Raw genomic sequence first — 23912 nt, 5'->3', positions numbered from 1 at the left:
TATAGAACAAGGAACATCTGGGCGTTTCTCAGCAAGTACAGAATGGTCAGCAGTTTGACAGATGTTGGTCCATGAACTTGAAAGCCTTAAAAATTGAGTATTTAGTGATTCCCAGCTCTGCTGCCCAGCGGCAGACTCTTCACCAGACGCAGGGAACTGTGGAAACACCAATGTCATTTCTCCTCCTTCACTTCAACACCCGCCAGATGCTGGCTAAGCCACCTGCCGGCCAACAACCACCGACTCAGGGAAAACTGCACTCTACTGAGCATCCCTCTCATCCCTGACTTCTCACTGGCCTGGGATGATGTTATAGGCTGAATTATGTCCCCTTAAAGTTCAGGTGTTGAAGTCGTAACTCACGGTACTTCAGAGAGTGATTTTGTTTTAAAACAGGACTGTTACAGATGTGATTAGTTAATATAAAATCATGATGGTGAGTACTAACCCGTTAGGAGGGGCCCCCATAAAATGGGGAAATTTGGACCCAGATATTTCTAGAGGGACATGACAGAGGGAGAAGACGCCATCAGCAAGGAGAGAGGCTTGGAACAGATTCTCCATCACAGCCCCCAGAAGGAGCCAACCCTGCCAACAACTTGATCTCAGGCATTGAACCTCCAGGACTGTGGGAGAATGTGCATGTGTCAGTCATTGCAGTCACCCATTGTGTGGTGCTTTGTTACAGCAGCCCTAAGAGACAAATACAGGTGGGATTGCCATGATTACCTTAAGTCAGACAGATGTGCTGATCTTTTGTGCAGGGGATCACCCCAAGAGCTGGACAATACACAGATCACTGGACTCTACCCCAGAGCTTTGGGTGCACAGGGCTGGGGAGGGACTGAGAATCTACTCCTAGCAAGTTCCCTGATGCCACTGCTATTGCCTCAGGGTCATCACAGCCTGTCACTGGCACAGTCAATCCCATCGAAACATCTGCCAACCAATGGGTGTGTCATGTGACCAATGCAGGGTACATGGCAGAAAAGAGAAGACTTGGTACTGCTGAGTAGAGATGGAAGGGTTACTGATATTTGGGAGGCTTTCTTCATTTTATACCCATGTCCCACTTTCCCCCAATGCTTCTTATGCACAGTTTTTAAAATTAAAAATTAAATAGAAGTACATATTTTGAAGTAAATTATTTAAATCAACACAAGAAAATTAAGGGCTTCACTCTGTGCTCGGTCAGCCTTTCCTTTGCCTCTCTCTCCTTTGTATGACAAACAAAGGAGATGTAACCTCCTTTCCTAGTCTCTCTCAACTCACGGTGAGTTCAGCGGTGAGGAAAAGGCACCTGAGTCTTGTATTCAGGCCCTTCGGGGTCGCCCTGAAGAGACACACCCACACTAGTCCCTTTACTCACCTTCAGCCACAGCTCAGTGCTCCTCTGACTGTTCAACCCAAAGCATCTTCTCCAAAATTTTCCAATCTGTCACAGAGAAACACTTGCATCAAATACAAAATGATACACATGGATGTCATGACCATAAAAAGTTTGCTTGAAATGTTTCTAGAGGTTTGCTCTCTGTTTCCGCATTTATCCTACTACAAACCAGCAACCAAAAGCTCGTGGACAGGAGCAGATTTGAGGGACACATTTGAGAAACTCTAACAGAGTTCACACATAAAGAAACCTGTTTTATGTACTTTTCTCAGGGAAGGAAAATGGAACAATGAGAGGACATAACAGGGCACATTATTTTAAGCACATAAGTTCAAGATAAAAATAATCATGAATGTTTTGAACTTAACTGCCCAGTTGTGTTGAGGAAAAATGTGAAAGTTTCATATCCAGCTCACTGTGGGCCAAGCCAGCTAAACTGACCCTGAGAGAGTAAGCCGAGTATATCAGCACAAGACAAGAATCCATGCAAGACAGGGCAAAAACTCTTCCCTCAACTACATGCAATTCTGTGCTTTTCTTTTTCTCTCATTTTTCTTTAGTGTATGCATGTGTGTGTGCACGTTGTGTATAATTCAATTTTTAAATGATTTTAATCTTATTTTGACAAAACTTGTATTTGGACAATAAGGGAAATATGGTGTTCAAAACAGTCTGAACTGTCTTGGCTGTTTTTAAAAGATGGGCTGCATTAAAGCAGAACCTGATTTTTAAATTTTTTTTCTTTTATTTGTTCTAATTAGTTGTACATGAGAGTAGAATGCATTTATACATTTTGATAGATACACATTGTAGGATCACATCGGTCATCCAGTCATATATGTACATGAAGTAATAATGTCTATTTCACTCTACTGTCCTTCCTACCCCATACCCCTTCTCCTCCCTTCACTCCCCTCTCCCAAATATAAAGTAACTCTATTTTTCCCTATCCCCCACCCTTATTGTGAATTAGCAACTGCATATCGAGAAAACATTCAGCCTTTGGTTTTGGGGTTTGGCTTATTTCACTTAACATGATATTCTCTAACTCCATCCATTTACTAGCAAATACCATAATTTCATTCTTCTTTAAAGCTAAGTCATATTCCACATAATATATATATAACATATCTATATATACCATATATATTTATATATATACCATATATATTTATATACCATATATATATTCCACATAATATATATATATATATATATATATATACCATATTTTCTTTATCCATTCATCTGTTGAGGGGCATCTAGGTTGGTTCCATAGTTCAGTTATTGTGAATTGAACTGCTGTAAACATTGATGTGACTGTGTCACTGTAGTATGTTGATTTTAAGTCCTCTGGGTATAAACTGAGGAGAGGGATAACTGGGTCAAATGGTGGTTCCATTCCAAGTTTTCTGAGGAATCTCCATACTGCTTTCCATAATGGTTGCACAAAATTGCATTCCCACCAGCAATGCAAAAGTGTGCCTTTTCCCCACATCCTCACCAACATTTATTGTTACTTGTATTTTTGATAACTGCCATTCTGACTGGAGTGAGATAAAATCTTAGAGTAGTTTCGATTTGCACTTATCTAGTCAACCTTTCTATTAAATCTGAGCTCATATGTTCCAAAATTTTATACACCTTATGAGAAATTTCCAGATGATATGATTTTGGACTAACTCTTTTATGGAGTCAAAATAGTGAAGATGGACAGGAATTATTTGACTTTTGTTTTAATTCCATTGGAAGGTATCAGAGAATTGACAAGGCAATGAGTATAATGGGACACAAATATGGGGGAAAAGGGAAACCCCAAATGAATGAGAATATGCCAACCTGTTGACTCTGAGCAGAGCATTCAAAAACCTGGCAGGTGACTAGTGAGCAGGTAAAGACCCAGGCTTTGAATGGGAACTTGGAAAGGCTCCAACCAAGGATTAAGAGAAACAAGTGTGAAACAGAAGTGGAATGTGCTTTAAGAGGATTGATATATGGCTACCAATCATCTCAAAGTCCAATGAGATTAAAGTGATGTAATTATGTTTGTGAAAATCCACCCACTGGAAGCAAGCATTTATCATCTCAAGAGAAAGATAATGTTACCAGAGTTCTAGGTCAGAGACCCAACTCTGGGGGTCTTAACAAATTAGGTCCAGTCACTCTCCCCGAGAGCCAAACAGAAAAAGTAGTGATGGAAAGCAGAAAAGGAGCATTAGTGAGTATGGCTGTACTAGGAAGACAAAAGAACATGCATTTCCAGCTCTGTCTTTGGAGCTACTAACATGGGTTTCCAGTTTTTATAGATGAGAGGACCAATACACATAATCAAACAGTCTTGGTCACACTGTGGTCTGGTCTGGTTGGTTATTATCTCAGAATTGGCAAGGTGGGATATGGGGAGCCATCCTTATCCAGCAGAATCAGACGTGGTTGAGCCATGGGACACAGAGGTGTGACTTCTAGAAACTGGCAGCCACTGAGAACTGTCCCAGATCACCAGAGAATATGTGGCACTGTGTGGGAGTGGTTCCCTGTCTGGTTTGATGATAGTTTCCCTGAGCAAATTGACTCCCCTAACTCTGCCCCATCCTATTTGTCCCAGAAGAAGTGCCTCCTGGTCCAAGTCCCTTTACCTGTGTGACTATAAATAAAGGAGAGTTGGGCTACTCCATGTTGTTAGAGGCCTGATCCATCATGCTCCCTCTCATTTAAAAAGAGTATTGGTCCTTGTGTGTTTATTGATTAGATAAGTTTATGGGTAATTGATTGACAACCAACATCATCCTCCGGCAGTTAACCCTTTTCTCATCCACACAGGATGTGGCTGAGAAACCCCCACAGTGGGGCCTTGCTGTTGATAGGAAACTTGCTGTTGCCTGGAGAGTAGTTTCCACTCATCACAAGCGGTTTATCAATCAGCCCTATTGTTCCTGAAATTCAACGTGACTGACTCAGAGCAAAAGAGACCGATGAAAAATGGAAGCAGGGATGTCAAATTTTTAACATTTGCAGCCCCAAAGGAAGAGTTTGTTTTTAGCAAAAGTAACTTCAGATTCCTTGTTACAATAACATAGCCTGGTCCTCAAAGTTACTGCAATTTTAGCTGGGCACGGAGGCATATGCCTGTATTCCAGGGGCTAGGGAGGCTGAGGCGGGAGGATTGTGATTTCAAAGCCAGCCTCAGCAACAGCGAGGTGCTAAACAACTTAATGAGACTCTGTCTCTAAATAAAATACAAAGTAGGCCTAGGGATGTGGCTCAGTGGTTGAGTGCCCCCGAGTTCAATCCCCAGTACACTATAATTTTTCATAATATAAGGTTCATCACATAATCAAAAAACAATAACCAGTTATAAAAGAAAACTTCTTTTAAATGAATAATGGAAAATGATCCAACATGATCAGAAAATAGAGGTGCCAGAATAGACTAGAAGCACCTTTATGTAGTCTATGCAAGGAAAAATACAAACACAAGAAAGTTGACCAAGAATGGAAAGTTAGAAAAAGAAAAGAAAACAAAACTTTAAAACATTCAAACTCATCCATAGGGTTTTCTTAGAGGTCTCAGTCTCTGATCCTAGGAGGATATTGTGCTTTTGGTCAAGGATGACTGAATATAAATGAAAAGAGAGAGTCTCTGATGGTCCACATAGTGAACACATCAACTCGAAGATCCATGGACACAGAATCTAAGAGTCTACGTGGCTTATCTATACCCCTGTGTATCCATAGAAGTTTGTGTCCCAATGGAAACATCCAAGACTGCTGGAGAAGGAGAAGTGAGAACCCCCAGGGATAAGGCATAGACTGCAGAGGACCTTGAATAAGGAACTCCTCCTGGCTCCTCTAGGCACCACTACTGCCTGATCAAGAGTGCAAACACGAGGTGTCGTGATTCACAGGTTTCCAGGTGAACAAAAAGAAAGAAGAAGGTGAAAGCTGTTATTTCGTATGTGCCCTTCACTCATCTCCCGCTGCTGATCATGTAGTGTTGAATCAGGAAGACCAAAGCAAAGTCTGGTCCCATCTTTCTGGTAGCGTGGAATTTGAACAAATTCCTCAACTTTTCTTAGCCTCAGTTTGCTCAGCTATGAAAGGAGGACAGAAAAGGCCCTTAACTCACTGGACTGATGCTAGGATTAAAAATAGCATGGAAAACGTTCAACATAGTGGGCACCAGGGGTATAGGAAAGTTATCACAGGATGGGAAGCAGTCATTGACAGAGTCTGTACAATGGGTCAGCCATAGAAAGTGAGTTTCAGAAGGCAGGAAGCTGAGGTAAAGGCTATCATCCTTGAGTATCATGCAAGCTGTAGAGTATCCTGTGGAACCTACCAAAATTATTGTCCAGGCTTGATTCCTTCACACACAAAGAATTCATAGTTGTTATGATTTCTTTATTTCTCAAGTCCAGTGAGGTTTCATATGCTACTACATTTTCCTTACAAATCATATCCTTAAATTATTTGCAGATTTTAATAAATTATATCCAGAATTATAGCAATTGAACCAATAAGATCTGTGTACACCCTCTACCACAGTTCTTGTCTTAATTTGGTGGATTTTCCTTCAGATGCCAAAACCATATGAATACCAGAGTTCCTTTGCATTTAGAACTACCTCCTTTCACAGCCCTCCAGGAAATATCTTGGCTGAAGTGAAGGAATGTGAAACCCAAGATAGCCTTGTTCCACCCTCCAAAAACGACTCATTACCTGTGGCAGAAACTCAAGTCGACCAGACAATTTGTCTGATGAGGCATGTGTGAACTATGAGACACAGCAACAGTCCAAAGTCAAGAGCTCGTGAATTGTGCTGAAAATCTTATAAATTCTCAGCCATCTCTTCCATTTAGAAAGTAATTTGCAATTCATCAGCACTTTGACAACATCCTCATGGAAACTTCAGTAATAAAAACCTTTAGGTTAACAAATCCTCCATGTGATTTAACTCATTTTAGAGGAGTTAAGTAATAAGTCTACAATCTCAAAAGAGGAAGAAAAGACAGAATTCTAGATTTTGCATCCCAAAGACTATGCTTTTTCCTCAGTTTCGTCATCATATTTAAATTTACCCCCAGTAACTGCCAAGGGTGGACATTAGCGTTATCCATTAGGACCCCGATTTCTAGAGAATATTGCTGAAATGGAGAGGAGATAATTCAATGCAAAGAGCAGAGATGATCAAAGAAATTTTTCTGTATTTGAAACACATGGGAAGGAATAACTTATCAGCCAGACCTCCCTGTGAGGGTCCCTATACCTGCAGGCAAGGGTTTCAGGAAAAGAAAGTACCTGGCCAGGGCCTGCTGCATTATGTTGGCTGGTTCTAGGATGACTTGCTATTCTTATGTGCCATAGTGGGAGAGAAACACAGATGGGACCTATCCTCTCCATCCCCACCACACAGCTGTCCACAGTCCTTATGTCTATTTCACCAGCTGCAGGTTTCTCAAGCCTCATAAATGGTCATAATCCTTAACTCCTTACATTCCTCCTCATCCCAGATCCCATCCAACAGCAATCTCTGACATCTCTATCTCCAAAGGACAACTCAAAACAACCACCTCTGCTGTTACTACTAGCCCAGCCTACCCTAACTGCTGACCAGGACCCACTGCAACAACCTCCTTGTCCAACTCCTTATTTCCACACCATAGACTGTTTTTCACAAAGCATCCAGGTGATCTTTCCCACAGCTTCTCACTTCATCCAGGAGAGTCCAAACTCCTTACTGCACAATACCCTCTCTCTAATGTCTCTACCTGCTCTTTCTGACCCCACCAAAATAGACTTTTTTCTTCTTCTGACCCAAAGTTTCTCATGGGAATCCCACATCAGTAACTTTAGCTCCACGAGGAAACCGAAATACAAATGCTGATTTCTGGGCTCTAACCCCAACCTGTGGAATCAGATCCTCTGGAGCCAGTGCCTAGCACATGATGTTTAGCAAGACCCCAGGGAATGCAGAGGCATCTAACGCATGAGGACCATTGATCTAAGCTACATTTATTTTGAGTTTATTCCTGATTCAAGACATTTGGCATCACCGTTCCTTCTAAATAAAACACTCTTCCCACCAGTTTGGCTGGTATCTGAATCTTTCTCATGAGTCACATCTGATAATAGCTTAAGCATTTGCTTGTTTTCATATTTATTTTCTGCCTTCTCCCACTCAGTGAGAATGTAAACTATAACCAAGGTCTCAGGCCTCCTTGCCATCAATTCCTTAATAAAGATCTCACTTTTAATATATTATTGAACACATATAGGAACAGAGTAGGAGACTTTCAACATGTCATTAAACACATGCATGCACAGGACAAGCACCTGCTCTCTGACAACTGCACAAGTTTATCCTACTTTACAGACAAGGAAACTGAGGCTCAGGAAAAGTACTAGGTTGGCTTTCTGTCCAAAACTCAAGCCATTAGAAAAGCTGGAACCTGCCAATACCATTTCCACATGCTTTCTGCTGTACATCATGAAGAAGACACTCATGAAAGGCCTCCAACCTTCTGTGCAGATTTGAAGCAGTGTCATAGAAAGATATCTTTGAAACACTCTGTATTCTCCCCGGTCAATGGTTTAGGCCTAGTGCTTGACATACACAAGCTACAGATTTCAGAAGTGATGAGCTACCAGCTCCTCTTCACTCATGCATCTGACTTGAAAGACTGGTCCTGGAGTCTCTGTCAGATAAGGACCATAGTTTGGAGTTAAAATGTACAGTGTAAGTCTTTGCAGATACAGAAAGGAAATAGGAGGAACATCTTATGAAATGGTTAATTACTTGGACTTGGATTTGGCTTTTATATGACCCAGAGGTATGGCAAAAAAGGGTTCTTTTTTTTAACATTTTAAAACTTTGATCGCATTGTGATATTTAACATTAGCTGGTTTTTCCATTTTTACCATTGCTATTGATCCTGCACTTTTTCAATTAAAGTTTTTCTTAACTTTAAAAGCATTGACTCTTTTCATAAAAATTGTCTAAATTAAGGACCTTCTGAGAAAGAATGACTTAAGAAGCAACAACTGTGCCCTGGGAACTTGCCCACATCCAACATTACAAACATTTTGGCATAATCCTAATTCCGCTTATAGACTTTTCTCTGGTTGTTTGAAGCTCACACTTGCATTCTGCTCTAATGGATTGAAATCTGAGACTTCAATGACTGCAAATCATTTCTTCCCACACTCAAGGATTTCAAATTCAGAACAGCTGGACTCAAATTGCCTGTGCATTTTCTTCTATTTGCATTACCTTTTCATTTTCTGGAACCAAGTCACTGGATGCTCTGCTTTTCTACAACCAAACACAAATCAACAAAAAATAATAATAATTAGTGGTGCCTACAGAGACTAAACTTTAAAATGACTTTTTACCTAATTGTTGACTCATTATATCTTACAAAAGGGAAACTATGTATTCAAAGCCCAATGCATTGATTTTATGACCTATTTTTCCTGCGTTATTTCAGAGATTCTGGAACAACCTACAAAGCATATGTAGAAAAATTATATACATAATTGGCTAAGAAAATTAAGTTTGCATGTTGTTATGTGGTCTGACCAAGATCATAAAGAGAGAAGACACAAATTGCCCATGTTAAGACTTCAATTAGAGGACTGATGTGCTGTGTGAAGGATAAATACTGGAGACTTCAAGTTACAAAGATTCCTCCTAACTTCACAGTCAACTTGTAGGAATGGGAGTTTCTTCATCACGAGGCTCCAGCATCATGCCTGGACCTCACCTGGCATCAGCATCAGTGTGTCGAGCTGATATGAATTCTCTCCAGTCTCTTAACCTGTGGTATAAGTGCTGATGCTGATGCTGGTGTTCATTGACCTGTCTCTACAAGTCTGGTGATATTCTGGAATTTTCAAGCTCTGTCATGTACAGACACTAAGTGACAATTCTGTTCATGATGTTTCTGAGCTTCTAACTATTGGCAATATCCTATAGAACCCCCAACTTTCCTGGAGCTACATGACCTATGTCCAGTCCTTGTCACACTCACTGCCTAATGGTATTGAGCCCTCCTTGGTCTCAGCTTCAAGTTTCTCCCAGTTGGACTCCATCTTCCAAAGAGAATCCAGGGCTAGCCCAGTCTCCTTGGCAGGCCTAAGATAACGTGCACTGTCTGACACCAAATGGCATCTTCTCTCACTTCCCCAGACCCCCTCAGTGTTGTTCCCACAGCACAGCAGCCTGCCTCATTCTTGAACTCCTGCAATGCCCGTGTTTCCCTCCCTTGGCTTGTCTCTGTGCTCTCTGCCTCCACCTAGAAAGGAGACTCATGTCCAGGGGGTCCTAGGTGAGAAGACACCTTTTCTTATAATGGTTCTGCTCTTTGCCCAAACAGTGGGAGAAGTGTGCATGATGAGAGCATAACCCAGCAGAGGACTGGTTAACCAGCAGCACTTGTTCTCTGGCAATAAGGGGGTGATGTGTGCCTTATCTCCCTGTGCATCACTGGAACTCAGTGAAAATAATGTGCTCTGGACAAAAATACATTCCAAGATGGAGTGGTTTTACAGGATGAGTAATAATAATGAATGGACAAGGTCAAAAACCCCTGCCACAATGTGTTAAATTGAATGCTCCAGTCATTCAATTTAAAAGAGAAAAAAATTTTCTATGGTGAAGTTTTTGCTGCCACAAAAGAATAGCATATATTTTCTTTCTTTCCTTCTTTTTTTTTTTTTATTGAGGATTAAACCCAAGGTCTCTTTATTACTGACTTATACCCCTAGTCCTTTTTTATTTTCTTTTCTCTTTTTTTTTTTTTTTTAAACAGGGTTTTGCTATGTTTCTGAGGTTGACCTTGAACTTAAAATTCTCCTGTCTCAGTTTCCCTAGTCTCTAGAATTAGAGATTGTGCCACTGTGCCCAGTTTAGAGTAGTATATATTTTCAATTATTCTCATAATATTAAAGATAAGTGCATATCTAGTGGTTTGGAAGATATAACACTGAACATTTTAAAATGGAGATCTGTGAGTAAAGAATTGAGAACTAGGAATGAAGGATAAAATAGTTTCAAAATCAGAGATACTGAACATTTCAAATGATGATGAGTCATGAAATAAATAAGGTTTTATATTTACTAAACTTATATATACTGAATTATACTAAAAATATATTATACATCACTGAAAATGGAAGGCTAGGAAACTGAATCTTCCTCCACAAAAGCAACTGATGGCTTTATTTAAAAAACTGTCTGAATCAACTTCTGTAGAAGTCTGGAATCTAGTCAAACATTGACAATATCCATGGGAAAGCTTAGCAGAGAAAGAAGCCACTGTGTTATGGTAAAAAGTGTTGAAGCATTTTAAATTGCCTTTTTACCATCCACCACTCCCTAAATCAACAATGGTCACAAAGATAGCAACCAAGCTCCAAGTGCAGGTTGCTAATGACAGAGGTATCAAAAAAGACCTCATCCTCAGAGAACTTTGTGTCTGTTTCAGCCTGGCAGGTGACTCCTCTGAAACACAGGCACTTGTATTACTTGATGCAGAGTATTCCCTGAATTGAGGTAGATTCTGAATGGTATTTCCCCAAAACCTCAAAAGGCAAAAATGGCTGCTGTAGCTAGAATAAAAATCAGGAAAAGCAATAGGTGGACCAAAAAGTCTGAGGAGAAATGGGTTAGAAAATAAGATACATGAGTAAATACGGGTTTTAAAAACGATACACACACACACACTGGGTGATAAGAAATACCATATGCATGACTAGGGCTGAATTCATACTAAGAAAAGTCTTTGGAAACCCTAAGCTTTCTCTTTTCTTTCACCTCTGACTGGCCTTCAGGGTCTAGGTTAACAGGAAGTAAAGGCTAAGACAGAGTCCTAAATGGCCTAGTTAAGCAACAAAGGCCTGTACCAACACAAAGCCAATCTGCAATGACATGGAGAATATATATTCCAGGAAAGTAGATAAATTCAAAATCATTAGCTGACCACTACACTGATGGAACGCAGATTTCAGTGACCCCAAGAAAGAATACAAACTTTTAGAGATTTTTTTTTTAACCAGAATTATCTGTAGATTTTATTTGAAAATACAGATCCATGGATCCTATTCTTAATAAATGTATAGTTTAAAGCCATCCCTGGGAAACTGTTAAAAAAATAAAGTACAAAGAACTAAAGGAGATCAGAGCAATGTCTCCCAAAGGAGATAATATCAATGAAGATAAAAGATTTATAAAAATGTACTGAATACTAATTCTAGAGATAAAAAGTACAATCATAAACTTAAGAATTTCCTAGAGGTCCAATAAACAATTTGAGCAAACAGAAGAAATAATCTATGAATTTTAAGATGGGACAATTGAGATTACCCAATGTAAGGAACAGAAAGTAAAAAGAATAAAGAAAATGCACAGAGCCTAAGAGACCTTTGGGACACTATCAAGTGTGCTAAAAAATATTGTGATTAGTGTGGGGAAATTAAAGGGTCTCTCCCACTTTCTAGTGAGAGACTAGAACTAAACTGTTCATTTTGACCCTTGCGGTCTAGGTCATTACACAAATTGGGCCTTTACCAAGATCATTGTCTTGGAGAAATCATATATTCTAGATAGCATTTGGAAATTAGAATCCACCTGTAAAGTTTGTCAAAAACACAAATGTGTGACTCCATTCTCAACAAATCTGTGAATTTAAGGCTCTATCTAAGAAACATTGTTACCAAAAATAAATAAATAAATAAATAAAACAAAATTGTAGCACATCTTTTTTTCTGAATTGAAAAATAACAAGAGAATTATCAATGTTAATGTGCAACGGTCCTAATAAATATCCAATAGCCTTTATGGGATATGGCATTTCCATGGGATGATCAAAACAATGGTTTGATGGGAAACTATGGATTCCCAGCAAAACACAGGTCTCTGAGCTCTGTGCCCCAACTCCTTTACCAGATATGGATGCTAGAGGATTATTGGCAAGAAGATGTGAGACAAACACAGATAGCCAACCAAGGCTACCTCAAGCTGACACTGTTTTCCTTCTCTGTTGGTCTGCCCAGTATTAGTATTCCTGCTGTAGAAAATAGCTAAAAACTAAAACACTTTCTCCTCTTGAGGCAGTAAAAATTTGTAACCATTACATCCAATTTCAGCAAATCTGTACTTTTAAGATTGGACCCACATAATATAGAAGGAAGGAAATCAGTCAAATGCAAAGATATTGAACTAATCCCTTAGCAACTGGGCTAGAAATACTTTTGAATAGATAATCCCTTGGAACAACCAGTTAACATAGTCTCTTTCCTAAATACCCTTTCTCTGTTACTCAGTCACAGTCATCTCTATCTGCACAGGTTGTCAACCCCTTTTTCATTGCTCAAGTAAGAATATGAAAAATGTGAATGCATATTTTAGAATTGTTCAGAAGTAGGGGAGAAGTTCTCCACCCCATAACTAAGTGGACTAAGTAGCTATAGTTCTAGGATCTCAGAGATCTTGTAATCCTTATCTTTGGTCTTCAGTGTTCATTCTTCATTCTTATCATTTCTGGAAGCCTCTTATAGAAAACAGTCTCACATCTTCCAACTCCCTCCCTTTATATCCTAGTCTCTTATTGAGCCAACCTAACTGTAAACAAAGAGAATATTGGATATTCAGCCAAGATCTTATCTGATCTACATTTCAGTGTTGCTATTTTGGACTAAAAATTGGATACTTTGGGAAAGCTTGGTCTACCACTAAGTTAATGACCTTCAATCCTGCCACCTTTCCCAATTCATTTATTGCCGCAGGTGTTTTAGAACAAGTTCAAGAATCCCAATTGTTGCCAAAACTTGATGTGACTCTGAAATGGGACTCCCATTTGTCTCACTGGTGGGAGACAATATTTTTTCTGTCAAATCCACTTCTTTTCAGCCCCCTTCTGTCCTATAAACCCAGCTACTGCTGGATGATTTCAGAAACCAAGAGAATACACTTTCCATAAGTAGACTACTGCTGACCTCCTGGTTCTAGCTTCACTGCCTTTCCACCATACCATAGCAATAACTATATTGCCCTTTCTCTAAATAAGGGCTGTATGCACCACCCTGAAATGAGAACCTCTAGCCCTAATGGCAGGGACTAGCCTTGTTCCTGCATCACCACCCCCATTACATGTCTTTTAGATATCCATGTGTCATCACAGTCACACCATTCAACTTTGATCTACTTGAGGAACATACCCACAGGTGTGATTTACTAATCTCTATCTTCACTCTCCCACAATTTGTAACAAATAATCATTTACACAATATTTGCTTATGTGTTGAAATGTGCACTCTTGTTTCATGTCTAATTTTTATAAAATACTAGCTAATGAAAAGAATATTATAGAGGACTATATGTGTGAAATGTGTTCATGGTATATAGTATAGTTAAATGATTATCTTTCAAAAGATATGAACTCATTTTGGGTTTTTTTTTTTTTTTAAGTCATGTAGGATGCAGCCAAAGCAATACTTAGAGGAAAATTGATAGCATTAAAGTACTTACATTATGGGGCAGGGGAAGGAAATGAACATCTAACATCTACCTTATGAAAGTAGAGAAAGAAGAGCAAGTTAAACCCAAAGCAAGCAGAAGAAAGGGAAAAATAAATATTAGAGCAGAAATCAGTGAAATTAAAAACCAAAGAACAAGAAAAAAAGTCAATTAAACAAAAAGCTGATTCTTTTAAAAAATCAATAAAATTGACAAATCTTTAACAAGACTAACCAAGAACAAAAGAGACGATACAAATTATCATTTCAAGAATAAAATAGGGGTCCCACTGCAGACCCCAAAGACATGAAAGAGGAAATAAGGTAATAAGATTAACAAGGCTATGAGCCCATTCCTTAAAAGATACAAACTGCCAAAATTCACTAGAGTGAATATTCAAACTAAATATTCTCTTATCTATTAAATAAATTAAATTTGTAATTAAAAATATTTCATAGAGGAAAATTCAATTCCAGGATGGTTTCATTGGTAAGAAATATGACCAGTCCAACATATAAATTTTTCCAGAAAATTAGAGAGGAGGGAACAGTTTCCAACTCATTTTTGGAGAAAAAAAGCATTTAAGAATACTACAGATCAATATCCTTTATAAAGAGAGATGCAAAAAATCCTCAATAAAATATCAGAAAATTAAAACCAGCATTATATTAAAAGGATAGTATTATGGTTGAACAAATTATTAAATATAAAGTAGAAAATCAGAGCCAGGTTTCTCATTGTCAGAGAGAGGGGAAAGCATAGAACAAACCCTGTGGTTTTAATTATAGTTAGAGGAATCAGTATGAACTCATGTTTATTTTAATATAAAACAGACCAATACCAAAATAAATGCAGTTGTGTGTGTGTGTGTGTGTGTGTGTGTGTGTGTGTTAACATGCATACATATGTTTTCTAGCTATGTCCACTGAGAGGGCCCAGAAGAAATAACTGCTCTGTAGCAATCAGCACATACAGTCCCAATTTAAGTACTGTTTTCCCATACATGGATCAGGTGTCAATGCTAAATATGGAAATGGCACTCTCTAGGGCTGGGGAAGGAAAAGACAATATGAGTTTGGAGAGTCTTGCTGTGCAAGAAATGAAGTAAAGGACAAAAAATAAATAAGGATGAGAATATGTCAAAGACACAGAACTCAACCTAACTGACATGAATAAATAAGAAGGAGTGAAGGGACAAGTCTTTCAACCAGAGGAATTTCAATTAATAAACACAGAAGTACTGAAGGAGGGAGATAATCACCATTAGACTTCCACAGTAATAATCCTTCAAGCCAGCGTCTGATGACCCTTTAGTTAGTAGGTGAAATTTAAGGAGACACGAGACATTTTTGTAACTTCAAATTATCTGCCCCCAAATATTTATCAGTTACTGGGTGGACTGAATATATGTCCACAAATTCCTTGAAACCCCTCCATCCTCTTAGGAAGTTGCTTAATTCCCTAGCCTGGTGTGAGGGCTGATTATAGTGGCTCCAATAAGCAGAGAACAGAAAGAGGACAACAATCACATGAAGTTTTCATGTGAAGTTTAGGAAGACAAAATAATTTCTGAAATTTAGACATATTTTTGAAGTAAGAAAGTCAGAGAGGAAAAGATGTAAGAAAAAAAGGAGAATTAAGAAAGTCAACATCCCAGGACTTATAGGATACGCCATTAGACCAACAAATATTCACATTATGGATCTTCCACAGGGAAAAGAGATGGAAAAAGGCACAGAAAACACATTTAATGAAATAATAACTGAAAAATTCCCAGGTCTTGGAAAATACCAGGAAGCTCAATGGTTCCTAAAAGATTCAATCCAAAATGTCATCATGAGGCACATGACAATCAAACTAGCAAAAGTCAAAAAACAGAGCCTGAGGTTGTAACTCAGTGGTAGAGCTAGTTGCCTAGCACATGTGAGGCACTGGGTTTGATCCTCAGTACCACATAAAAATAAATAAATAAATAAAGTTATCGTGTCCATCTACAACTAAAAAAATTAAAATTGAAGACAGAGAGAATTCAATTTGGGGGTGGGGTCTGGAAATTGAAGCCAAAGGTGTTTAACAATGAGCTACATCCCAAGTGTCAGGTATTTTGTAGAATGTTCCAGATTCATCTGCATTCTACAACATACTTGACCTCCTCCACAGTGTCAAGATCATGAAAAACCAAGAAAGACTAAAAATCTGTCACCACAGTAGAAGATTGGGGGTAAAGTGACAAGCTATCCCAGGTTACTCAGGACTAATAGGGTTCCTGGAATGTGGGTCACTCCTTTCTTAAATGGAGACAAACAGAATGCACTGGTCTGAGCTGTTCACCCTGAGAAAGACACTTGACAACTAAATTCAATGCGGTGTCCTAGATGGGACACAGTGGAGAAACAGGTGAAATCTGAAGAGGTCTATAGTTTAGCTATTATTATTGAACCAATATTAACTTCTTAATTTAAAAATCCTGCAAGTGGGAGGTGGTGTGGTTGGAGGTGGGTGGCTGTCTTCACCTCTCTGTGTCTGAGACTGAGTGAATAAAATGAAGCCTGCAAAAATATAAGATGCAGCTGGTGTTAGGTAAATGGTGGGATTATAAGTGGTCTTTTATTTTCTTCTTTTAGTGCATCACTATTTCTTAAACATCCTCAAATACATTAATTTTGTAATAAGAAATTAAAACCACATTTATATATTTTATTTAACTTTGACATTTTAAATATGACAGAGGTAACTCAGTAAAGCATAAATATATGGTTTGATGAATTTTGTAAACAAATGCCTGAGAAACCACCAAGCAGGTAAAGAAATAAGAACATTGCCATCACCCAGAAACTCCCAGGAGATTCATTTACTTCTGGAAAGAAACATGGATTGAATGTGATTGCAGAGTCTTCAGATGGGCCATAAGAACTCACAGCATCTATGACTGTGTTTGCTTTATAATAAAAAATTAAGCAGAATTATTAACTTTCATCTCTCAACTATACTTGGGATGAAAGGATAGATATATCATCTGAGAAAGGACACAGAACACAAAACAAGCAAGTCTTTAGTAATCTGCAAATCCAGACACAGTATGTCTGAATAAGTATTTAACTACAAAACTCAAGCATGAGGTTATTACCTGGGATCTTTCCACTCTCCTGATGTTCTAAATAAGTATCTTAAAACCAGAGGCTCAGTTTCATTCACCATTTGTAAGGTCAAACCATTAATATCTTCCCTTCCATTTAACTGGTATATAATAAATATGCTTCGAAACAAACTGAGGTAGTAGTAACAGTAAAAAAGTGGGGGGAGTGAATTAGAACTGAATCATGCTAACTTCTGTCGGTCTTGATTAATGAAGGGGAAGAAGGAATTACTCGCCACAATTGAAATCCACAGATAACCACAACACACACACACACACATACACACACGAGAATGGAAACTCCCATTCATAAAATAAATGTAGTTTGCTAGGTTACAAGTACTATTTAGTAGAGAAAATTTTTAAACACAGAAAATTATATTGATAAATTCACTATCTCATCAGGGTAAAACCAATTTATTTTATAATATATTATATTAAAGATATGTAGTATAGACATATTCACTCTATGGCCAGGTTATGAGAGGTAACTAGCTATCCCACTGGTACAGAAAACATGAACAGAGCTAGAGACAGTGAACCTTATTCACCTGTACATGCCCAGAGCCGGTGAGCACCCTGGCACACTTTGAGTGCAGATTAAGTACAGGCATATAGAACACTGTTGCAACTGTCAACATGTTCAGGCCTAGAATACCAGTGAATTAATAAAAAAAAAAAAAAAAAAAAAAAGATTTGTTTCTCATCATGTTTTAGTCTTCTTTGTGTTGCTGTGACCAAAAGATCCAAAAAGTACAACTTGGAAGAAAAGTTTATTTGGGCTCACAGTTTCAGAAGTTCAGTCCACAGTTGGCTGACTCCATAATTCTGGGTCTAAGGTCAGGAAGAACAATGAGGCAGAAGGGCATGGCAAAGGAAAGTAGCTCAGGACATGGCAACCGGGAAGAAGAAAGAACTGCTTCACTCATAGAGAACAAAATGTAAAACCCAAAGGCACACGCCCAGTAACCTACTTCTTCCAGTCTCACCGTACCTGCCTACATTTACCACCCAATTAATCCATATCAGTAAATTAATCCACCTATTAGGTTACAGCTCTTATAACCTACTCATTTCACCTCTGAACATTGAAGAATGTTCATTGTCTCACACACGTACTGTCAGAGTTCACCTCATATCTCACCCATAACACCATGGTAGATTCAGACAGGAGTCTGGCAATTTTTAAGTTCAGACCTTCTCCATATGGCAATTTAATAATCTAGATGGCTTCATTCCTGGATTGCCCCTTCCAACATGTGCTTCCAGGTCTCTGTGGGAGGGGATCAGAGGCATAGGGTTATGTACTAGCTCTTAAATATTTCAGCAATGAAGTGAAACACATTACTTCTGCTCAAGCCCACTGTCCAGAAATGTTCTATGGTCATCCTGCTTAACGTCAAGGGGTCTAGAAGCATGGAGAATTGGTGATCCATTGAACAACAAATGTCGAAGTCACAAGCATATCAAAAGACGTGAAGGTCAAAATTAGGGAGCCTGGTCCAAGAACTCTACATAATTCATAGGGTGAATATAGGGTCAGAAGAGTATGAAGGGATGAGCCTAAGGAAGAAGAGGGTAAAAAATGGAGAGCATGTACCATAATGTTAAGAGCTTAGATTTTATCTGATAGAAAATAGGGATGGGAGAACTTTTCTGCAGGGATCTGGACTAATATAGCACACCAAACATGGCACCGCTCTGGGCCAAGAGTCTCCTGACATGTTGGACATTCAGTTTTTCATGACGGGAGGCAGGTGGATGGCAAAAAGATTCACGGCTTTCATTCTCACCCCTTTCTTCCTAGGATTAATCCCACTTACCCATGATGTGTGCTGGGCATTCCTGGCTTTGATTTACTTACGCTTATTTGTTTTACATTTACATTCATAAATGCCATGCTGGTCAAAGTAATCAGTAATCTCCATTCTGCCAATCCCAAGATCAAATTTCTACCTTTATAATTACTTCGTCCATTAGGATATTTGACTCATTTGGCCACTCCATCCTTGGAAACACTTTTTGTTGTTTTTAGGAATTCAATCATTCTTAGCTTAACTCCTGCTTCCCAGACCACTTCTGTTCTACCTCTCCTGGTGGGTGACTCTTTCCTTTCTGATCTCTTCATCCTAGAGTACCGAGGTATCCATCCATAGTTCTCTTATACTCTATCTATACTTTTCCCTAGATAATCTCATTAGATTAAACTTTCAAAACCATCCATAAAGTTATGATTCCCTGGTTATAACTCTGGCACATATTACCTGCAGAATTCCTAACATGTCCACCCAGCAGCCCAAAAAACATCCTCGAGAGGACATCTCACAGATTGCAATTTTGAAATGATGAAAACAGAGCTCTCACTTATCATCTGGACCCCTGCATACTGTTTACCCCAACAACATTCCTTGTTTTCATTTCATGTGGCAATTTCTGAATGCTTAAACTGAGAAATTCAGAGTCCTCCTGAGCTGTCTTTCTCTCACTTGGCATCAGTACATCTGGTAAAATCTAAGTTAAAAATGATCCAAAATCCAACCCCTTCTCACCACCTTCAGAGCTACCCTCAGAGCTTTGTTCTCCAAGCAAACATCCTACCTTACCTGTACTACACTCAGAGCCTCCTAACTTGTATTAGCACTGTTGCAAATTCTCAGCACATTAACCTTAATAAATAAAAGTCAGAGCATATTAGCCTGACTCAAGTGCAAGAAACGGAAGTCATCCCACACAGATGACTTTTCTAGTCCCTATCGTGCCGAGAAGCCCCCATGGGATCATCTGCTCTCTCTCTCATTCACTCTGCTGCAGACACTCAGCATACCCCAGAGTATGCTATTCCTAATCCACACCAGGTAGTATCCAACTCAAGAACCTCTGTAATGATCATTCCCTTCTCATAGAGGCAAGTCTTACCAAACTTCACCTCCTTCAAGCCACATATCACAAAATTCTTTTTCCAACAAAACTTTCCCCAGCTAGCTTATTTTAAAATACAAAGTCACGTCTCTTTGTGTCAACAGCATATCCAAGACTCCTGTGACCTGCTCTAATTTTTTCATTGCATTAATCATCTATATTTTAGTCAAATTTTTCATTGTTGTAACCTAAAAAGGTCTCAGTCCATAGATGACCAACTCCATAGCTCTGTGCCAGACAGAGGTGAGGCAAGACATCATGGTAGAAGGGCATGGTGGAAGGAAACAGCTAAGGATGTGGCAACAGGAAGCAGAGAGAGAGCTCCATTCACCAGGACAAAACAAAATTTCCAAAGTCACACCCACAGTTACCTACCTCCTCCAGCCACAACCTATCTGCCTAAGGTTACTTCCCAGTTAATTCATATCAGTGGATTAGCTTATACCTTTCATAATCTAATAATTTCACTTCTGAAAAGTATTACATTGTCTCATGCATGAGCTTTTGGGGGACACCTCATGTCCAAACCATAACAATCCAATACCCCATAATACCAACTTGCTTGTGTTGATTTTGCTACACCATTTCTCTCTGCTACAAAGTCAGCTCCACATGGGTAGGGTTCTTCATCTACTGTGCTCCTTGATATATCTTCAACTTCTTCAACCTGGAGCTACCAGGTAGGCACACAATTTATTTTGATTAAATGAATGAGTGAATAAGATGTACCAATAATTCTTCTTTTACACAATGTCTTTGTCTAATTTTATACTGAGACTATTCTAGTCAACATAAATGATCTTGATGATTTTTCTTACTATTCTATATTCTGTAACAGTATATAAGAAATGTGTTAACTTTTCCTTGAATTATTGATAGAGCTAAGCTCTAACAATCTTGGCCTAATATTTTAAACTTGAGTTTGTTCCAGTTAAGTTATATTTATTCTAAGAAATTTTCAATTTTGTTTGAAGTTTTTGGCTTATTTGCATAAAATGATTCCTCATGTTCTCTGATAATTTTTTAATTCCTCATTTATCTTTACATGTCCAGTTTTCATTCCTAATGTTATTTTTACCTTATTATTTTCTTTATCAATATTATCAAAAAGTTAGGCATTTTATCATTTTCTAATAACTGTTTTGTGTTTCTTGGATTCTATCTTAGTCTTTATTGCTATAACAAAATATTTGAGGTTGGGTAAACAAATTTTCCTTTACCTCACAACAGTACTGGGAACCAATCTCCCAACACAAGAAACTTTCACAGACACACTCAAACCATATCCAAACCATAGCCAGTTCTTTTATCTTTTACTTTCTATTTTATTAACTGTTTCACCATTATTTCTTTCCTTTCTTGTACTTAAGATTAGTCTCCTGTTTTTTTAAATCACCACTCTATTGGAACTGATATATTTTTAAATATTTATAATTAATTATTATTGTTCTTTATTGGAATTCATTTTGTGGCCAAGATTGTGACCAATTTTGAAAATGTTCTAAGGGGGATTGTTTTATTTTTAATTAATTCTGTAGTTGAGTTGTTGGACCAGTTATTTCAAACTTAAGCTCATTACTGACATTCCCTAAATTTGTCCAATGGATTCATCAACTAATGTGAAAGATATGTTAAAATATTGCACCATATAGCACTGTGCTTGTCAAATTCTAGTTAAAATTATGCCTGGTTTTCACTAACTGTTTTTCTTTGCATTCAAGTTTAATTTCTCTAAGATAATTAAGTCCAAACTTCTTTGGGTAGGAATTTTATGACACATTTTCCCCTCTTTTCTTTCCAATTTCAAGTGTATCTCTTTGTGAACACTAAATCACTTTGATATAGTGTTCTTACTTTCTGCTCACCTGATATATCCACTGATGAAAGCTGGAGTCTCAGACTATAAGAGTGGATCTGCCCACTTCTTGTTTTCATTATGCCGAATTTTTCCTTGTGTTTGATGCTCTGTTATTAGGTGCATACATGTTTGACACTGTTTTCTCATATTATTGGCTTCTTGATCATTATGCACTGTCTCCTTTTTTAATTTTTTTTATTTTATCAGTTCTAATTAGTTGTACAATACAGTAGAATGCACTTATACATGTTGATAGATCATATATAAATGGAATGTAGTCTCTCATTTTTCCGATTATACATATTGCAGGATCTCATCCTTGTCCTGAAGTCTGCTTGGTATGAACCTGGTATAGGTTCTCCAGCTTCCTTTTAATTAGGTTATCCTAGGAAAACTGTCCCTGCACCTCTTTGCTTTTAACCTATTGGAGTCTTTAGATTGGTTTCTCATAGGCAGTAAATGTTTGGTTCTCTTTCTCTCTCTTTTTTTAATCCACTCTAACTTTTTTATATCTATTTTTAGTTGTAGATGGACACAATTTCTTTATTTTATTTTTTATTTTTATTGTGGTGCTGAGGATCAAACCCATTGCCTCACACACAAGCACTCTACCACTGAGCTACAACCCTAGCCCTGCACTCTAACTAAATTGGTATATTTAGACCATTCATCTTTAAGATGATTATTGAGGGGGAAAAAAATCTACCATCTTTTTAATGATCTTGTGTGTGAAGCCATCCTTATCTAGCAGAATCAGATGAGGTTGAGCCCTGGGCCACAGAGGCCTAACTTCCAGGAACTAGAAGCCATGGAAGTATGTGGTGCTGTGTGGGAGTGATTCCCTGTCTAGTTTCCCTGAGAAAATGGCTCCCTTAACTCCACCCTATCCTGTTCATCACAGAAGAAGCTCCTCCCATTCCAGGCCCCTGTGTCTATAAATAAAAGAGAGTTGGGCTACTCCATGTTGTTAGAGGTATGGCCAGACCCATTACACCCCCTCTCATTTTAAAGAAGTATTGGCTCTTGTGTGTTTATTGATTAGATAAGTTTATGGGTAACTGATTGATTTACAGTCAACATTATCCTCCGGCAGTTAACCCTTTTCTCATCCACACAAGACATTGTTGAGAGACCCCACAATTTTCTATTTTTTGAACTGGTTCATATCTTCTTTTCTCCTCTTTTCTGCAGTCTCTTAATGTAACTGAACATTGTATTTGAGTACATTGTGTCACATATCATTTACAATTTTATTGAGTGTTTATAGTAGTTGCCTGAGGTTTTACAATGTAAATTTTTTAATATAAATTCTTCAAATATTATTATTACTTCATGAGTAACAGAGTTATCTCAAGCAAAATGTTACTTATTTCTCCCTCCCATTCCTTGTGAAACTACTGTTATTCATGTGACTTGTCCACATGCTACAAACTTCCAACATTCTTACTATTATCTTTTAGATCAATTCAGCATAGAAAAATTCAAATAACATGTCTTACTATTATTTATTCTTCTGATGCCCTTTGTTTTTTATGCATACCTGAGTTCCTGACCTGTATCATTTTTCTTAGGCCTAAATAATTTATTTTTAAATTCCTCAAAAGCAGGTCAATGTACAATTAATATTCTTATTTGTGTTTGTCTAAGAAAGTATTTATGCTTCACTCTTGAGAAATGGCTGGCTATAATTTCACAGATTATACATTCTAGGTTGAATCTGTTTTCTTTTCTCAACACTTTGAAGACTTTATTCCACTTCCTTCTTACTCACAGTGTCTTATGATAAATCTGTTATAATTCTTATATTTGTTCCTTTATAGGTAACATGTATACTTTTCCTGGCTTCTTTCAAAATTTCTTTTTGGTTTTGATTTTCTACAATTTGAATATGTATAGGTTCTTGGATCTGTAGTTTGTTGTCTGACATGAATTCTAAAAAGTTCTTGGTGATAACTTTTTCAAGTGTTTCCTCTGCTCTTACTCTTTTTTTTTTTTTTTTTCTGTTTATGGTATCCTAATTATGTGTATGTGGTCGTTTCTTATATTATTTGAAGGTTTGGGATAGTATGCCCTATATTATTATTATTCCTAGTTTT

General features: G+C 38.0%; 1 long non-coding RNA gene across 1 annotated transcript in view; it reads right to left on the bottom strand.

Moving 5' to 3' along the window:
• LOC306667382 overlaps positions 1-17931 on the bottom strand; it is a 66145-nt gene extending 48214 nt beyond the window's left edge. The window contains exon 1 of the long non-coding RNA XR_013765518.1: positions 17827-17931. This is a non-coding gene — a long non-coding RNA (uncharacterized lncRNA). The remainder of the gene's footprint in view (positions 1-17826) is intronic.
• Between the last annotated feature and the right edge of the window lie 5981 nt (positions 17932-23912).

Source organism: Sciurus vulgaris, assembly GCF_902686455.1.
Source record: "Sciurus vulgaris genome assembly, chromosome: 8".
Lineage (NCBI taxonomy): Eukaryota > Metazoa > Chordata > Mammalia > Rodentia > Sciuridae > Sciurus > Sciurus vulgaris.
This window is presented reverse-complemented; position numbering and strand designations above follow the sequence as displayed.